The sequence below is a fragment of the Suncus etruscus genome, chromosome 8 (assembly GCF_024139225.1).
Source record: "Suncus etruscus isolate mSunEtr1 chromosome 8, mSunEtr1.pri.cur, whole genome shotgun sequence".
NCBI lineage: Eukaryota > Metazoa > Chordata > Mammalia > Eulipotyphla > Soricidae > Suncus > Suncus etruscus.
The window spans coordinates 28,300,428-28,316,257 of record NC_064855.1 but is presented as its reverse complement, the minus strand read 5'-3'; positions in this window follow the sequence as shown (position 1 = coordinate 28,316,257).

Below are 15,830 nucleotides of genomic sequence, written 5' to 3'. Positions count from 1 at the left end.
GTAACCCCTGAGCACCGCCGGGTGTGACCCCCCCAAAAAATAAATAAAAGGTCTCCTAGGTTTCAGAGACTTGTTTTCCCCTCCACACTTAACCAGCGACCCCCGTCTTTTCCCGCCTTCAACTTTAGGACCGAGGCCACCTGCTGTCACAAGACACAGCTTTGCACCAGATGAAGAAATAACCCAGGCTGTCCTGTCGTCCGGGTCCCTTCACTCCTGCGCGCCAAGGCCCCTAGGGTGGCATTGTAAATCGAGGCTGAGGTCGGACTCGCTGTTGTTTTTGGAGCAGCTCTCTGTGTCTCAATGTAGGAGGAACAAGTCAGACCTGGTGAAAAGCGATTTCTCCAGTCACTTCAGACCCGCTCTGGGAATTGCAAGAACAATCTCCGGGCTCTGCGAGAATGCCAGGGGGTGTGGAGAGATAGCAGAGCTCGGCGTGGGGACTGGAGACACACACACCAGGCGCATCTTCTCAGCCAGCTCGGAGGCCTGAGGTTCCGAGTGTGCAAAATGGGTCTTCGACCATTTTTTTCTACTGAGAGAAACAAACGGGTCGTGGGGTTCTGGTTTCCGCCTCTGCTACTGAAACCACTAGAGACAGATAACAGGTGGTTCTTTCGTTTTTAGTTCCAATTGGGCGGCAGGGGCGGTGGTGGTGGGATGATGCAAGAAGCGAGAGAACAGGGGGCCGGAGAGCTAGCACGGAGATAGCATGCATGCCTTGCATGCCGAAGGATGGTGGTTCGAATCTCGTCATCTCATATGTTCCCCTGAGCCTGCCAGGAGCAATTTCTGATGGTAGAGCCAGGAGTAAACCCTTGAGTGCTTCCAGGTGTGACCCCACCCCCCAGAAAAAAAAAAAAAAACAAGGGGCAGGATAGATAGCATGAAGGTAAGGCGTTTGCGTTGCATGTAGAAGGTCGGTGGTTCGAATCCCGGCATCCCATATGGTCTCCTGAGTGATTAATGAGCATAGAGCCAGGAGTAACCCCTGAGCGCAGCTGGGTGTGACCCAAAAACTAAAAAAAAAAAAAAAAAAATAAACAACAAAAAAAAAAAGGAAGCGAGAACAGAGCGCACACGCCGAGAGGCACAGCTGGAGGAAACCGGGAAACCGGGAAAGCAAAGACGCAGAAAGGGTGTCAAACCCGCGGGCCTGGGAGCAAGTAGCTCAAGAGCTAACCTTACTCAGCTGGGTGGGGGGGCCGACACGGAGCAGTCGCTCCTGCGCGTGCGCAGCCGCTACGGCCTGTTTGATTTCCACCGGTTCCTCGCACTTCGGCCACGCCCACGGAGAGACCACGCCCACGCCACGCCCCTTCCCAGCCCGGCGCGGTGCATTGTGGGACACAAACAAAGTGTCTTCCCTGGAACTGACGGGAGAGAGCGGAGTGGCCACGGCGGCGGCGCCGGTGGCGGCGGCGGCTCCCGCCCTCCCTCCGTCCCCTTCCCCTTTCCCCACCCCGTCCCGCCCGCCCGTCGCTCGCTCGCTCGCTCGCGGCCCGTCGCTCCGCCCCCTTTCCCGCCCGCCGCTCCGCACCTCGCAGGCCGGCGCGACCGCTGTGGGGCCCGCCATGGCCCAGCCCCAGGCCGGCCTCGGGCCTAGGCGCGGCGGCGGAGGCCCCAGATAGGGTCCCCGCCGCGTCCCACCCGGGCGGGGAGCACAGAGGCCGCTCCGCCCCTCCACCCCGCCGCCGTCTCAGCCTGGCGGGGAGGAGGCGGAGGAGGAGCGGGAGCCGCCGCCGCCGCCGCAGGTAATGGCGAGGGCACGGCCGCAGGGGGGGCGCCCCGCTTCCGAGCCGCCCCGCGGAGCCCCGCAGCCCGCGGGAGGGAGGGAGGGCTGGGAGGGAGAGAGGGGAGGGCCCGGGCCGTCTGGGCGCTGACCCCGATCACCTCTCACCTGGTGCCCGGGCGCCCGCCGCCTCCCTCATGCCCCAGGGGCAGGATCGGGAAGAGAATGGGGAGTCGGGATTGGGGGTGCAGCAGCACAGACACCCCCTTTCCTCATCCCCTTGGGTCTTGTCACACACACACACACACACACACACACACACACACACACACACACACCCGGCCTGGGCCCCCGGTGCTGCTGCCGGCCTAGCCAGCCCCCCACCCCAAAAGGGGCTCCCCAGTGCGAGGGCGACTAGATTTTTTCTGGGGAGCCCTTGAGCCCCCCCCCCCCCAGGACCCAGGTGAGACAGGCACGCGCCTTGAAGCCCGCGGGGTCGGGCTGCCACTTGATTGGAACTTGGAGAAAGCAACGTGTGTGGGGTTCGGTTGATCCGTTGGTGGAGGTCGGGGTTTAGGGGGAGCGCGATCTAACCCCCGACGCCTTTTAATTTTATTATATTTTATGTATTTAGTTTTTTGGGGGAGTAGCCGTTTTTGTTGTGGGCTTCAGGAGGCCTAGAACCAACCTTCCCCTCCACCCCCCCAAAAAAAAGAAATTCCAGGCTGGTAGGCGCCTTGTGTGTGGACTACTACAGGTACAGCGTGTGCTTGGCTTTCTGTCTATCTTTCTGGGGTTTCCGTGGGAATGAGTTGTTTTTTCAACCTGTCGCCAGTCCCGCCATGGCCCCCATTATACTTCAGTTTGGCTGGCGATGGATTGGTTCATGATATTTTTATCGTGGGATATGATGGCTGTTCCCCCCGCCCCCCGCCGTGATCTCCTGTTTAAGAACTATGGTTCCTAGGATGAAAACTAGCTTTACTTCTTTTGTGCAACACCTGGCATTTTATAATAGGCTCTTATTCTAGCAGCCTGATGATTTATTAGTACTATTATGATTTGGGTTTTATACAGACAGAAACTTAGCAACATAAAGTACCTTGCTATATACAACTCGTCCTAGAGGTTTAGTTCTGTATCTGAAAATAATGGCAGGGTAGGCAATTATCTTCATGATTTTTGAGGGTTGTTTTTTTTTTTTATCTGAAAATAACCACACAAAAGTGCGCTGTTAGACTATATGTTTGTTTATTTTTGTATTCGGGCCACACCTTGTGTGCTCTCGGTCCTCCTAGCATTCCCCAACTTGGTGCTCATGAGTTGATCCCAGCACTGGTGGTGTTGGTCGACAGTGTGGTGCAGGCCTGGGATCTGGGCTCTCGCGTGCTCCTCCTCGGAACCATCTCCCATCTCCCCGCCTCGAAGATTTCCTTAAAAAACATTTCACGGAAAATATGTCTGGTGGTAGGAAGAACACCAGTCTAAGGCCGGTGGTCAGTGCCAGCCTTCTCTTGCTACTTTGTTCCTCTCACTGTCTCTCTTGTATCTATTTGAAAAAAAAGCTGCAAAAACTTTACCTTAACTCCGCAAGTTTTTCACATACATTTCCTAAGAATAAGGACATTCTTCTAACCCCAGTATCATAATCAATGCCTCTTTAAATCTGTACCCAGATCTTTTAAACGTGCCTCAGTTTGGGTGGATTCTTCCATTTTGGCACTTTTCATGCCTTGACCTCCCCCCTTTCCCCTTCCCCTTTTTTGCAGTTATGGGTGATAGAACCCAGGCTCTCACACATGTAAGTAGCTGTGTTCACTGCCAGCCTGCACCCCTATTTTAGAATAGGGAGGTGTGGCTCCTTGGTAAAATGCATGCCTCAAAAAGAGTAGTACCCATATCCTTTTCCTTCTGCTCAGTGGGCGGGGCATGTCTTTATGGGATTCTCCAGTCCTGTGTGTCCAAATGGCATCATTTAGCTTATTTTTCTGTCTGTCCTGAACTTCATGTGTAGAAGTAACATTTACTTAAAAACTTAATTAGTTTAAAGTAAAACTGGCAAGAATTTTTAAAGGCAATTTATTGTGCATTATATAGGAGGTACTTAATGTCAACTTGCCACACCATTAAAAATGTTAATATAACTGCTTGATTCAAAGGGTGATTACCGGGTCTTTTTATAAAGATGTGGTTTCCCTGTTTGTGATGTGATTGTAATTTGGGGGTAATACTTTGACACCAAGCAAGTATCCTTTTTCTGATTTACTTTAGCTTAGTCATTTTAGCACCTATTGATGACAGCTGCTTATATCAGTTATTGGAGGTTTTCTTTAAGGAAGATTTCTTTCTTCACAGGGGTGGAGTGGAGTTGAAGAGTGTGTGATGGGCCTGATCCCAGGCTTGGCCACATGCAAGGCAAACTCCTTAACCCTTATATTATTTTTCAAACCTAAGATTTCCTTCTTTACTGAGGGAAAACTAAAGTTCCTCCTAAAAAAAAATTTAGAGGAAATGTTTGATTTCTCCTTGTTATCAGTATTCAGAGTAAAGAGTTGGGGAGCTAGTTCTCCCATGATATATATTTTCTATTTGTGGGGAAAGTACTATGGACTTTAGGGCTTTAATTTATTCATTTTTATTTCTTTTTTGTTGTTGTTTTGGGGTCACATCTGTGGTGCTTATGGCTTACTTTTGGCTCTGTGCTCAGGAATCATTCCTGGGGAATCCTATGGAGTTTTGGGGGGTTTAACCTGCATTGGACCTGCCTGCTGTTCTTATTGTTGTGAGCCCATTTTATTCATTTAAAAATAACACCATCAAACCCAAGACTTCTCTCATACCAGGCAGGTGCTCTACCACTGAACTGCAACCCCAGCTTTCCGTTGGTTTGGTTTGTTTGTTTTGGGAGCACACCCATTGATGCTCAAAGGTTACTTCTGGCTCTACACTCAGGAATTTCTCCTAGTGGTCCTTAGGGGACCATATGAGAAGCTGGAATTGAATTTGGGTCAGACGCATGCAAGGCAAGCACACTACCAGCTGCTTTATTGCTCTGGCATGAGTGGGATGGGCGGGGGGATGACACCCAGCTATGTGTTTTTATTGTTCTAAATACTCAGGTTTGCCGTTAATCTTAGAGAACTCTTGGATCAAGATAGCCAGATTTGCTTTGTTAATTTTTTCTCTCTAGATCTAGAATAAACTGTTTATTCAACTAGTCTTGGTTTCTTTTAGTGATGGGAAAAAATGGGTTAGAAGCCAAGATTCGAATGTTTGGCATAGTCTTTGTTCCTTAGTGTCAATGCTTTTAAGTCCTTTCTGAAGGAAGAACTAAAAACGTTTTTCTTTTTCACAAATTTATAAGCTGTATCCAGTTCAAAAAGTACCAGTATACTTTCTTTACCTTTGCTTGGGGAGGGTGCTGGACACCATGCAGTGCTAGGATAGAATGCAGGTTTTCTTGCATGCAAAGCATACTTTCCAGCCCTTTGACCTGTGTTGTTCCTAGTGGCCCCTAATTCTTTCTTTTCTGGATCACAAATGTTGATACCAGTAGTGTTAAAGCAGCGCTTAGTATGAACCTCATGACCTGGCACATGTAAGGCATGTGCTCCACCATTTAATCAAATCTTGGGCTTTAAATAAGTGTTGTTTTATTGGGGGGGGGGCACATTTTGTGGTGCTCAGTGGTTACTACTCTTGGCTCTGCACTCAGAATCACTCCTGGCAGGCTCCAGGGACCTTAATGGAATTCCAGGTTCAAACTTGGGTTGCATCATGCAAGGCAAGCACTTTATCTGCTGTACTGTTGCTCCAGTCTTGGTGTTTTTAGATTTGGGTCACACCCAGAATGCTCAGAGCATACTCTTGGCTTTGCGCTTGGGGGGACCATATGTGGTGGTGGGTGGGGGTGAAGAGTGTCGAACCTAAGACTGTTGTATTTGTGGCTTATTTCTGGCTCTATGTTTAAAGATCACTCCTGGAGGAGTTAGGGCAAACTGGGGATTGAACTTTGGTCAGCCACCTGCAAGACAAGGGCCCTATACTCTACTGTTCTGGTTCCTCAAACTTTTTTTATTTATTAATTAAAAAATTTTTTGATTTTGGGGGCCACACCCGGCAGCACTCGGGTTAACTCCTGGCTCTGTACTCAGACATTGCCCCTGGCAGACTTGGGGGACCATATGGATGCTGAGAGTTGAACTGGTCCATCGCAGTCAGTGGTGTGCAAGGCAAATGCCCTACTGCTGTGCTATCTCTCTGGCCCATTTATTTTTATTAACCTTTTTTAGGAATCACTCCTGGTGTGCTCGAGGGACCACATGGGATGCTGAGGATTGAATCTTTGTTGGAATGTGTGCAAAGCAAATGGCCTACCTAATAGTACTCTGCAGCCCCCTCCCAGAGTTTTTAAAAGTATGGGTTTTTTTTTTTTTGGGGGGGGAGCATGCTATAGGAACTGAAGTAGTACAAGGATTAAGGCTCATGCCCAGCATCTCTCTCTCTCTCTCTCTCTCTCTCTCTCTCTCTCTCTCTCTCTCTCTCTCTCTCTCTCTCTCTCTCTCTCTCTCTCTCTCTCTCTCTCACACACACACACACACACACACACACACACACACACACACACACACACACACAGTCTTTTAAGCATTGTTAATTGCTGCCCTAGAAGTCCTCTAAGCTGCCACTTGTGACCTTGGACACCCAAGAACCACTTTGATGTCCATCTAATCCCTCTTGCTGTAGTGCTGAGTGGCATAGACAGGCTCAAGCATTAAGCCATTTGGCTCAGTTGGCCAACTGCTGCCAGGAATGCAGGGGTATTACATCCCTTTCACCCCAACTGTATTAATTAAACTATTGTCACTGAAATCAGAGATTTACAGGGCCAGAGTCATTGTATTCACATGCAGCTGACCAGGGCTCAATCCCTGGCATCCCATACCAAGTCCTGAACTTGCCAGGAGTGACCCCTGGACACAGCCAGCAGTAAGCTCTGAGCATCACCAGATGCACCTAAAATAAAAAAAAAATTGGGGTGCTTTTAATTTTTTAAAATGTTATATATATTTAAATGATTTTTCTCCTGTGAGTGCCTTGTGTTTTAGACTGCTGTATAAACTATATGTTGTTGGGACTGGAGTGGTGGTGCAGTGGTAAGGCGTCTCCCTTGCCCATGCTAGCTTAGGACAGACCTTGGTTCCATCTCCCTTCATTCCATAAATCGCTCCCAAAGCCAGGAGTGATTTCTGAGCACATAGCCAGGAGTAACCCTTGAGCGTCACTGGGTGTGGCCAAAAAACCAAAAACATAAACAAAAAACTATATGCTGTTGAGAGTTGCAGGGGATCGAAGTGCTTGTCTCACAAGCAGCTGGCCTTAGTTTGATCCCCAGTATTGGTTATATGGACCTATGAAATGCCAGGAGTGATCCCTGAGCACCAATCAGGTGTGGTCCAAAAACCAAAAATAAATAAATAAAAATTAAAAAGCTTACAAAATAATAGAATGTAAATTCAAGCAATAATTGAGGTATATGTATACCCACTTCAACTGAGAATGTTGGGGCATTTAAAGTAAAAAATACAGCATACAGGGGGCCGGAATGACAGCACAGTGGTAGGGTGTTTGCCTTGCACATAGACGACCTGGGATGGACCAGGGTTCAATCTCTGGCATCCCATATGGTCCTGGAGCCCGCCAGGATTGATTTCTGAGTGCAGAACCAGGAATAACCCTTAAGCACTGGACGTGTGACCCAAAAACAAACCCAAATTTTTTTTTCTTGCACAACTTTTGGGATAAATATTTCCTTCAATGGAAAATGAAATATAGAGAAATGATGAATCTTGCCCAAGGACACTAAAGTACCAAAGTCAGTACTGAATCCAGTGATCTATTCTGGTGGCATATGCTATACTGACTTGTCAAAAACCTGGTGGTGTGCGCAGAGCCAGGAGTAACCCTGGTGGGTGTGGTTCCCAAACACAAAACTCAATAATGATCTTCGTACAGTAGTGGGAAGTTACAGAAGAAATGAGCACTGAACAAAGAACCAAAAGTTAAAAAGTAATTTAAAATAAGGGAAAAAAATGAAATTCAAGTAGCAGAAACGTAAAACAAAAAATACAGGAAAGAATGCATACATGTAAGTGCGCACGCACACACGCCCAACTAGGAAATGACAGTAGTAAAAGAGAAAAAACGGGGGGGGGGGAGAAGAGGTGAAAAAAATTATTAAACTGGGGGCCAGAGAGATAGCACAGCATTAGGGCATTTGCTTTGCAGGCAGCCTATCCAGGATGGACAGTGGTTTGAATTCCGGCATCCCATTTGGTTCCCTGTGCCTGACAGGAGCGATTTCTGAGTGCAGAGCTAGGAGGGAGTAACCCTGAGCACTGCCGGGTGTGACTCAAAAACCAAAAAAAAAAAAAAAAAAATTTATTAAACCTGATTATATGGTCCGGAGTGGTGGCATTAGCTGTAAGGAGTCTGCCTTGCTCATGTCAGCCTAGGATGGACCACAGTTCGATTCCCCGGGTGTCCCATATGGTTCTCCAAGCCAGGAGTGATTTCTGAGGCATAGCCAGAAGTGCCCCCCCCCCAAAAAAAAAAGACCTGATTAAATTCCTGGCAGGCATACAGTACCCCAAGCATTGCCTAGAGTGGCTAAGAAAGCAAAAACCAAAAATTGAGTCAAGAGCCCAAGGTAGATAACACAAAGGGGTGGATCACATGCTTTACTGACAGGAAGTTTTCCAGGCTCTCCTAATAAAGATTATAGGCTACTGAAGAAGTTTATAGTTAGGCATCTAAAATGAAAACAATTGAAAATTAAGAGATAACTCAGTGGTAGGGTATCTACCTGCTAAGCAGGAAGCAGCACTTTTGATCCCCTGCTCTACCCTATGACCGTCCTGACACCCGTGTCTGGGATCCTCTGCATCACAACAGAAAGTGAATGATCTTCTAGGTACCTTGAGTCAGGCAAGTTCAGGTTACACTCAAGTGCTGGATTCCTGTAAGCACTCACCCAAGTGTCTGGTATATGACACCTGGTCATCACAATAATGTGGGAAGGGGGATAGGTTTTTAAAACTTTATTGGGGGGGTTGGGCCACACTCAGCAGTATTCAGGGGTTACTCCTGGTTCAGCACGCAGAAATTACTTGGGAGGGAGACCATACGGGAGACTGGGAATTGAGCCTGGGTCAGCTGTGTACAAGACAAACACCCTATCCCACTGTATTATTGCTCCAGCCTTAAAACATTTTTTTTACTTGAATGAATTGCAAACTACACTAATAGATACATAGAAATATAGTCACAAGAGTACTAAAATTGCAAATTGGTTAGGCATTAAATCTTTGTAACTTGGAGCCAGAGAGATGGCACAGCGGTGGGGCATTTGCTTTTACATGCAGAAGGACGAAGGATGGTGGTTCGAATCCCGGCATCCCATATGGTCCCCCAGAGCCTGCCTGGGGTGATTTCTGAGTGTAGAGCCAAGAGTAGCCTCTGAGTGCTGCCGGGTGTGACCCCCCTCCTCCCCCCAAAAAAGACTCAGTAGTAATATGTTACCTTCCATGGATAAGGTTCTAGGTTCAAACACATAACAAAATAATAAAATAAATGAAGAGTGTTTGTGTGGGGGACTGGGGGAAAAGCCCAAAGGCTAAGCACTGCCAGAAGCAACCTGGGAGTGGCAGCTGGGAGTAGCTTAAGCACTGTGGGTGTGGCTCTTCAAACAAAAAGATTGTAGACACAAAAAAGATCTTCTGACCAGAGTGATAGTAAGATGGTCGCTTTACAGGAAGACAACCCTGATTAGTCTCTGCACCACAGATGGTCCTCCAAACACCTCCGTGGACAAGAACACTATTACCTTTGTAGGGTTCCAGAGTAGAAGGACGAGACCACACAACTGGAATAAAGTTTAATACTTTAATTCCTCTGTCAACAAAACCTCCCAGTCTGGCCAACAAAACCTCCCAGTCTGGCCCCCACCAAGGAGATGTGAGCCCCCGGCCAAAGTCATGAGGAAGATTATATAGGGAAGGGATATAGGGAGGTTCCAGCTTTCTGATGATCCTTAAAATGATTGGCTCTTGTCTAGGGTACCTTCCTACTGCTCCCTTGTCCTTCCCTGATAGGCTACGTGCTATGGTCAGGTAGATTGGGCGGGGTCTATGGAAATAGGCTGTGAAGCCCCAGCATGTGGCCTACACCATGTGGTCCTTACAAAATGTCTCTTCCCTGCTTAGAACCTAAGAAGCCTGCCATGTGACTTTAAAAAATGGCGTCCCTCTTTGTTCAGAATTCAAGTCCCAACACCTTCTCCTTTCCAAACTGAGCTCACGACTCCCTCCCTCCCTCCCTCCCTCCCTCCCTCCCTCCCTCCCTCCCTTCCTTCCTTCCTTCCTTCCTTCCTTCCTTCCTTCCTTCCTTCCTTCCTCTACAAATTATAAACTATATTTAATATATAGTTTATATATATAGTCCTCCCTCCCTCCCTTCCTTCCTTTTTTACTTTTTTTCTTCCCTTCCTCCTTCTCTCCCCTCCCATCAGGTAATATGGCCCTAGACATTTCCTTCTCTGTCTCTGAGTTTCCTCAGTCTAAACTCAGTTTTCACTTTCTTATTTCTGAATACTTTGTGTCTTTGTTGCAGTCTCTTCTAAATCTATTGCCCGCCAGAGGGATAGCACAGCCGGGAGGGCATTTGCCTTGTATGTGACCAACCGGATGTTCGGATGTTTGCTCCCCAACATCCAGTCCTCTGAGCCTTCCAGGAGTGATTCCTGAGCGCAGAGCTAGGAGTAACCCTAGACCACTGCTGGGTATTGCCCCAAAACAAACAAACAAACAAAAAACTAAACTAAATCTATTGATCTTCTCTTGTGTGCTGTTATAAGGTCTTCCTATGACTCATTATTGCTAAATTGGATAAACTTTGATCTTGATCTTTTTTGACCTATAAGAAACATTTGACATTTGACCACTCTTTAAAATATTCTAACCCAAGGGGCTAGAGACATACAGTACAACCTCCAGGTTACCACTTAAACTTTGCATATTGCTGAGTTTGACACTAGGCAGCCACATATGCAGGCGGCACGCATACATACACACAAACACACACCAGTTGGTTATGAAACACATATAAAGTGGAACTCTGGGAACATTTATTTACTAATTTAAGTTTGGGACCATGCCAGGCAGTGCTCAGGGGTAAATCCTGGCCCTGCACTCAGGAATTAACCCTGGTAGGCTCTAGGTACTATATGGGACTTTGGAGATCAAACTAGGGGATCGAATCAGGGTTAGCTGCTTGCTAGGCAAATGCTCTGGCTCCTCTGGGAACACTTTAAAAGCTGTACACTTGGAAAAAATTTGAATGTAAAAAACAACTTTAAAAGTGAACACTTTACATATCTTTGGGAAGAAGGAAGCTTTTTAAATGCTAATTGTCTAAGAGACCAGATACAAACTTACACTAGTGGAGTCTTTGAGAGGGTCCAGGGAATGCTCAGAGGAATGGAGCTCTTTTGCCTGATGGAACTCTGGATCTACTACTCTGCAGTACTGTCAAGTGTTACCTACCCTGCCTTCTCCCCACCAAAAAAAATACATAAAGGATGATTTTTCTTTATTACTGATTTCACTTTAAAGAAGTACTGTGGCTGCATTCTTTTACATTTAAATACTGGTGTACAAACTTGTTTGTAATACAGTTTAGGCATTTAGTGTTTCAACCCAGTTCCAACCACCAGTGTGAATTTCCCTCCATTAATTTTCCCAGGTTTCCCACATCACCCCCAGAAGCCTGGATCCAAAGGAGGAACAAATTTATTTTATACTTTAGAACAGAATGGCAAATGGAATGATCAAAAAATAGATCAACAGGGGGTAGGGTGTTTTTGTTTTGCATGTAGCCAACCCAGGTTTGACCCCAGCATCCCATATGGTCCCCCAAGCCTGCCAGAAGTGATTTCTGAGTGTGGACAGGTGTGGCCAAAAAAAAAAAAAAAAACCACAAAACACAAACAAACAAAACCCCAAGTTGAACAAAAGAGAATTTGTGATAATTGTTATATTTCACAGTGGTATTACTAGCATCATCATTGAGCATTTACTGAGCTGGTTGGTGCTAGTTGAGCCTTCTCTTGATTACTTCTATTCATTGAGCTTGTGGGTTTTTTTGTTTGTTTGTTTGTTTGCTTGTTTTTTGGGCCACACCCGGCGGTGCTCACGGGTTACTCCTGGCTGTCTGCTCAGAAATAGCTCCTGGCAGGCATGGGGGACCATATGGGACACCGGAATTCGAACTAACCACCTTAGGTCCTGGATCAGCTGCTTGCAAGGCAAACACTGCTGTGCTATCTCTCTGGGCCCTGAGCGTGTGGTTTTTTTTTTTTTTTTTTTTTTTTGGTTTTTTGGGTCACACCCGGCGGTGCTCAGGGGTTACTCCTGGCTGTCTGCTCAGAAATAGCTCCTGGCAGGCTCAGGGGACCATATGGGACACCGGGATTCGAACCAACCACCTTTGGTCCTGGATCGGCTGCTTGCAAGGCAAACACCGCTGTGCTATCTCTCCGGGCCCTGAGCGTGTGGTTTTTAGGCAATTTTTCCCGTCAAATTTGCAGACTTCTACTGGGCTGTCAGTACTATGAAATTTGGAGACTTCCTGTGACTTCCTAGGTGCTCCAGAAACTGTGAAGCTGGCTTGGCAGATTGACAAGGTTCAGGGGAGCTGGGCTATTGCTGTGTGTGTGTGTGTGTGTGTGTGTGTGTGTGTGTGTGTGTGTGTGTGTGTGTGTGTGTGTGTGTGTGTGTGTGTGTGTGTGTGTGTGTGTGTGTGTGTGTGTGTGTGTGCGTGCGCGCGCGCGCCGCGCGTGTGCATTCGGGAAGTTGCGCCCGCTCCTCGGCACCCGAGCTTGACTGCGATTGGGGGGACTGTTCCTACGGGGGTGTGGGTGTGGGTGTGGGTGTGAGCTGGTAGGCCTTCTGGCAAAGAGGGCAATCTGCTCTCCTCCTTTAAGAGAAGTCGAATAGTTCTCAGCCTGGAGATCTGTCTAGTTGTGACAATTACGCAGCTTGGTGTTTTTCTTTTTCTTTCTTTCTTTTTTTTTTTTTTTTTTTTGTGGTTGGTTTTTCTTTGGCAGAGGGGATGCATATTATTGGATTAGGAACTCAGGTCACTCTTAGTCATGCTTGGGGAAGGAGTGGGAAGCCATATGCAGTCCAAGATATTCATTCAACTGTGGTCAGCTGTTTGCTCCAAAAGTGCCTTAACACTTGGACTATCTCTCCAGCCTATATGGTTGAATTCTTCTAAAAAGGCAATAGTGGTGTAGAGGTTAAAAGGGAACTGGGAATTTGACTTTTTTTTTTTTTTTGGTTTTTGGGCCACACCCGGCGGTGCTCAGGGGTTACTCCTGGCTGTCTGCTCAGAAATAGCTCCTGGCAGGCACGGGGGACCATATGGGACATCGGGATTCGAACCAACCACCTTTGGTCCTGGATTGGCTGCTTGCAAGGCAAACTCCGCTGTGCTATCTCTCCGGGCCCGGACTTTGACATTTTTAATAAAACTTCAGTTTAAATCCTGATTTTATTACTAATGCAGCTGTGGACAAATTAATGCAATCTGCTCTTACTCATTTATAACTTATTAAAATACTTTTCACAAAATTATTGGACTAAATATACCAAAATTATTGGACCAAAATGAGATCAAGATAATTGACATGCATTTCTTTATTTTCTTTTAGTATATACATTTATCAGTCAGCATGAGGCCATGAACATCAGCAAATGAGGTGAAATTCTAATAGTTGGGCCCGGAGAGATAGCACAGCGGAGTTTGCCTTGCAAGCAGCCGATCCAGGACCAAAGGTGGTTGGTTCAAATCCTGGTGTACCATATGGTCCCCCGTGCCTGCCAGGAGCTATTTCTGAGAAGACAGCCAGCAGTGACCCCTGAGCAACGCTGGGTGTGGCCCAGAAACAAAAAAAAAAATATTCTAATAGTTTAATTGATTGGTTTGGGGGGAGGTATTTCCACAACTGCTCAGGGATTGAACCTGGGTCTGCTTCATTGGAAGGCAAGCACCCTACTATTTACTGTACTATGGCCCAGATCCCTAATTTAGTTGATTGTTTAACTTTAGGTAAATCCTTCTCAAAGCTCTGAATTAGGCCTGAGCCATAGTACAATGGGAAGGCTAATTGTCTTGCATGCTGCTAATGCAAGTTTGGTCCCTGACATCCCATATGAGCAAAATTAGAAATTAGCCCTCAACACAAAGCCAGAGTATTGCTGGTTGTGGCTACTTGCTGTGTTAAAACTACTACAATCTGGGGCCGGAGAGATAGCAGGGAGGTAAGGCATTTACCTTGCATGCAGAAGGACTGTGGTTCGAATTCCGGCATCCCATATGGTCCCCTGTGCCTGCCAGGGGCGATTTCTGAGCATAGAGCCAGGAGTAGCCCCTGAGCGCTGCCGAGTATAACCCAAAACCTTCCCCCCCCCCCAAAAAAAAAAAAAACCCTACTACAATCTACAATCTTAGTTTGATTTTAAAGAAAGATCCAGTTATTATAAAAATGATTTGTTTCTGGGGCCAGAGAGTTAACACAGCGGTAGGGCATTTGCCTTGCAAACCTGGAGGGATTTCCAGCATCCCATAGGGTCTCGCCGAGCCTGCCAGGAGCAACTTCTGAGCGCAGAGCCAGGAGTAACCCCAGAGCACCGCCAGGTCTGACCCCAAAACGCAAAAAAAAAGATTTGTTTCTGTAACTTCGGGATTCTTTGTGAGAACTTAACATTTATAAAAGATCCTTAGAAAATAAAACTTGTCAGGCTCGAGCAATGGCGCAGCAGCGTAGGGCATTTGCCTTGCACACGACTCACCCATATGGTCCCCCAAGCCAGGAGCGATTCCTGAGTGCATAGCCAGGAGTAACCCCTGAGTTTCACCGGGTGTGACCCAAAAACCAAAAAAAAGAAAAAAAGAAAAAGAAAAGAAAGCTTATCAAATAAAAATATATACATTTATTGTGTCAGAGAAGGTAAAGTCATTTTCTCAAATATGAATGCTCTTTAGGTTCCCTGATGGAGAAATACTTGTTTTTTTTAGATGTTAAAAAATTGAACAAAATTTATAATGAATAAATAAATAAAAGAACAATTTGAAGGAAGATAAAAGTGAAAATATCTTACTTTAGTATTTGAATACTTATTTAATATTTGAAAGAAGATAAAGTGAAAATATCTTACTTTAGTATATGTGCTGTTGAAGCGAGCACGAAAATATCTTATTTTAACTTTTTGGAAAAGGAAATGGTTGAGATGTAATTTTTGCTACTCAACTCATAAATTTTCTGTCTTGTTTTCTTCATTGTGTTGACAAGGTCTGGGGCTGTCACTCCTCAGCCATAGTGCTCTCTCGGGATTGTACATTTCATGTAATTTTAGCATGAAGTTTTCCCTTTGAGATTTTCTATCTAAAAACCTATGGTAACATGCTTTCTACAAAATGTTTGCATAGTGTATATATTCGCTATGAAAAATTGTATGTTTTGTCTCATAGTATTTTGTCCATTATTTGCAGTTGTATTTTTGTTATTAATGTGCTTGACCATAAAAGATTATGCTATTCCAGAAGTCAACATCATAAACCTCAAGCATTAGTTCAACAAGGCCAGGGGAGATGAGGGGGAACAGTAGCGGAGATCAAACCAGGAGATCAAACCAGGGCCTCATATGTAATAATGCAGGTGCACGTGCCACTGAGCTATGCCCTGGCCCTGTTTGACACTTTTTTTTTTTAAAAATGCCCCTTTTGTGTTAAACAGGTAAAATACACAGGCTTAGCATTTTTCTTTAAGGACTAAATGTTTCTATAAGGAAGAAAATCTGTAAACTAATTGTTCACCTACATTCCATAAATAACAAGCATTAGAAAATTGATTCTTCTGTGGCCAAAAAGAGATTTCCTTTTGAGAACTACTGCATTATAATGAGCAATATTGTTAGAGTGTAACACATACAATTGATATAGAAGCAATAAATGATTAACAGCTTCTTCTGTTGGT